Raw genomic sequence first — 4,115 nt, 5'->3', positions numbered from 1 at the left:
CACCAGTGCCCCACAAAGTGGCTAATTTCTGTAGTCCAAATAGTCAAGAGCTAGAGATCCAGGGGACTGTAATTCCAGGCCAGCCTGGGCAAAACTGAGACCCACCCCACCAAAATCAGTAAGCCAGGCAGTGCTGTGCACCTGTAGTGCCAGCTGTATAAAAGGCCATAGGTAGTATCTGGGGCCACCGCTGGCCCAGACAAAGATTTGAGAACCTATCTAAAAATTAACTAAAGCAGAAAAGCATGACAGAAAGCTGACAGAAAGCATGGCTCAAGTGATAAAGCATCTGCCTAGCAAGCACAAGACCCTGAGCTCAAATCTCAGTACAGAAAGGAAAAAAAGGTACCTGACTTTGAGTATTAACATATATATTTACTTGAGGTGAACAGAGCCCAACTGCATATGGCTGAGTAAGCAAGGTATTAGCATCTACCACTGTTCTACACTGTCACATCCCCCTGGAAATCCAGGCAGAAATCCTAATCATCATTGTGGTAAGAGATGAGGCCTTTGGAAAGTATTTATGGCATGGAGACAGAACCCTTGACAATGCAATTAGGACTCTTATTAACAAGCTCTGAAGAAGCCGTGCTGGCTGCTCACACCTGTAATCCTAGCTACTCCAGAGGCTGAGATCTGAGGATCATGGTTCAAATACAGCCAGGCCTGGAAAGTTTGTAAGACTCTTATCTCCAATAAACCATTCAGAAAATCAGAAGTGGCTCAAGTGGTAGACTACCAGCCTTGAGCTTAAGTGCTCAGGGACATCGCTCAGGCCCAGAGTTCAAGCCCCATGACCCTAAACAAAACAAAACAAAAAAAAAATGAAACAACAAAAAAAAAAAACCAAACAAATGCTCTGCATCTTGGTGATGTGGCATTTGCCTGTAATCCCAATACTCAGGAAGATGGCAAGTTCAATACCAGAAAGGGGAAGGGGAAGGGGAAAGGAGATAAGAGTGGGAAGGGAAAGGAAAGAAAGGGAAGGGAAAACAATGAGGTTAAGCTGTAGGCAAGGCCTCTAGAATGATTGCATACTCCATGGGAAACTGTTTCTACATAAAGAAAGATTTCAGACTGGGTACTAGTGCTCACACCTGTAGTCCTAGCTACTCAGGAGGCTGAGTTCTGAGGATCACAGTTCTAAGCCATCCTGGATATGAATGTATGAGACTCTTATCCAACTAATGCTGGGTGTGGAGTTGTGGCTCAAGTAGCAAAGCCTTGAGTAAAAATGCTAAGGGATAGTTCCCAGGCCATGAGTTCAAGTCCCAGTACAAGCAAACACAAAAGAGAAAAGGAAGAACGAAAGAAAAGAAAGAAAGAAAGAAGGAAGGAAGGAGAAGGAGAACAGAAGAAGTTAAAAAGCTGGGGGAATGCTTGCCTAGCATGCATGAAGTCCTGAGTTTAATTCTTCAGAACCACATAAACGGAAAAGGCCAGAAGTAGCGTTGTGTTTCAGGTGGTAGAGTGCTAGCCTTGAGCGTACAGAGGCTCAGGGACAGTGCCCAGGCCTTGAATCCAAGCCCCAGGACAGGAAAAAAAAAGCCAGAAGCCAATGACTCATACCTATAATGTCTAGCTACACAGGAGGCGGAGATCTGAAGATTTGTTTGAAGCCTGCCTGAATAGCAAAGTCTAAGAAACTTATCTCCAATTACCACCAAAAACTCAGAAGTGGAGCTGTGGCTCAAGTGGTAGAATGTTAGCACTTAGAAAAAAAAGAGCTCAAGGACAGAGAACCTGAATACAAACCCTAGGACTGGCACAAAAAGAAAGGTTCCAGAGCATAGCTCAAGTGGTAGGTTAGAATACCAGTCATGACCAAAAATCCAAGTGAGTGTCTGAGGCCTTAGTTCAAGCACTAGACTAATACAAAAAACAAACAAAAAAAAAGTGCCGATATGGTTAAGCCCAGATGAAACCTTTCCTTTTTTTTTTTTTTAACTGGTCCTGGAGTTTGAACTCAGGGCCTGGGCACTGTCCTTGAGCCTCTCTGTGCTCAAGAATAGCGTTCTACCACTTGAGCCACAAGCACCACTTCCGACTTTTTCTATTTATGTGGTATTGAGGGCTTTCTTGCATGCTAGGCAAGCACTCTACCACTAATCTACATTCCCAGTCTATATCGGCACATTTAATCAACATAATGCCTACTCTGTAAATTATGTCTAATAGGGGTCAAATTGGAAAACTTTATTCACAAAGAGATACTAATCACACACTGTGTGAGAGAGTTACACCATTAATGTAGGTGGTAGCAAAACCATTTTAAGTCAAGCTATTTCACTGTCTGAGAAACTGCTTCTGTGGACAGGGCAGCCATGCTGATCCTCACTCTTCCACACTCTGAGTGCTGACATAGTCCTGCAGAAGCGCCTGTGCCTCTGCCCGCCGGCTCATCTTGGTGGCCTTGCCCTGGAAGCGGCCTTTCTTCCCGGCTCCTTTGCCTTCCAAGACCTCGGCTACCCTGGGGATCAGAGACAGTCAGGGAGATGTTTGTGAGGGAAAATCTATGAAAACCAGCAGCATCCCTGAGCCTTTCCTGGAGTCTGGAGGAAGTAGGAGACAGGCAGGTGGGTTCTGGAATCCTTAAAAGTATTTCCACAGCCTGCCTGGCACTGGTGGCTCACACCTGTAATCCTAGCTATTCAGAAGGCTGAGATCTGAGGATTGCAGTTCAAAGCCAGCCCGGGCAGGAAAGTTTGTGAAACTCTTATTTTCAATTAACCAAGAAAACCAGAAGTGGCACTGTGGCTCAAGTAGTAGAGCGCTAGCCTTGAGCTGAAGAGCTCAGGGACATTGCCCAGGCCCAGAGCTCAAAGCCCCACAACTCACCCCCCAAAAAAAGTATTTGAAAAAATGTAAGGGGGAGGTAGGGGGAGTATGGGAAGGGATGGGAAAGAGAAACAAAGAGGAGACAACAATGCTTGATAAGATATGTACTTGTGGGCTGGGAAGGTGGCTCAGTGGTAGAGCACTTGCCTTGCATGCCTGAGGCCCTGGGTTCGATTCCTCAGCACCACATAAGCAGAAAAAAAAGCTGGAAGTGGTGCTGTGGCTCAAGTCGTAGAGCGCTAGACTTGAGCTGAAGAGCTGAGGGACAGCGCCCAGGCCCAGAATTCAGACCCCACGACTGGACCCCCCCAAAAAAAGAAAAAGAAATGTGCTTGTTATCTTGCCCATGTAATTGTAACTCCTCTGTATGGTATTCTCATATTTTAAAAAAATGTAAATGCTGCAAGGCTCTGGTGGCTCTCCCCTGTAATCCTAGCTGCTCAGGAAGCTGAAATCTGAGGATTGCGGTCCAAAGCCAGCATGGGCAGGAAAGTCCCTGAGACTCTTATCTCCATTAAATCACCAGAAAAAAAAAACAAACAAAACTAGAAGTGGCACAATAGCTCAAGGGGTAGAGTGCTCATCTTGAGCACAGAGAGGCTCAGGGGACAGCAATCAGGCCCTGAGTTGAAGCCCCAGCACCACAAAAATAATCACGATAGATCTTTAGCGTCTTGCATGTATACCTGCACTTAGGGGCTGCTGAGGGGCAAGAAAAGTAGGGACAGTACAAGCTGGAGTTGTATCCTACCTGAGGGCAGTAGCCACTCAGCTCTCACAGCCACCACTGCAGAGGAATGTAGACTCAGGCTTACCAGCACTCAGGCGCCTCACTGTCTCCCTCTCTCATTCTTTGCATCCCCGCTGTCCCCTTTTAGAAAAGCCAGAACTCTGTACAAAAATCTAATGTTAAAATGTACCAACTAATTTTTGTTGTTGTTGTTGGTTGTTGGGCTTGAACTAGGGCATGAGTGCTGTTCCTGAGCTCTTTTGCTTAAGGCTAGCCACAGATTTCTGGTGGTTAAATGGAGACCAGGCTGGTTTTGAACCGAGATCTTCAGATCTCAGCCTCATGAATAGCTAGGATTTTAGGTGTGAGCCACAAGTACCTGGCTGTACCCACTACTTTTTAAAATTTCAAACAGGAGGGCTGGGAAGGTGGCTCAGTGGTAGCGCTCTTGCCTTGCATGCATGAGGCCCTGGGTTCAATTCCTCAGCACCACATAAGCAAAAAGAAAAAAGCTGGAAGTGGCACTGTGGCTCAAGTGGTAGAG

Source organism: Dipodomys ordii, unplaced genomic scaffold (genome assembly GCF_000151885.1).
Source record: "Dipodomys ordii isolate 6190 unplaced genomic scaffold, Dord_2.0 Scaffold147, whole genome shotgun sequence".
Classification (NCBI taxonomy): domain Eukaryota; kingdom Metazoa; phylum Chordata; class Mammalia; order Rodentia; family Heteromyidae; genus Dipodomys; species Dipodomys ordii.
The sequence above is the reverse complement of the archived record's forward strand: the minus strand, read 5'-3'. Positions refer to the sequence as shown.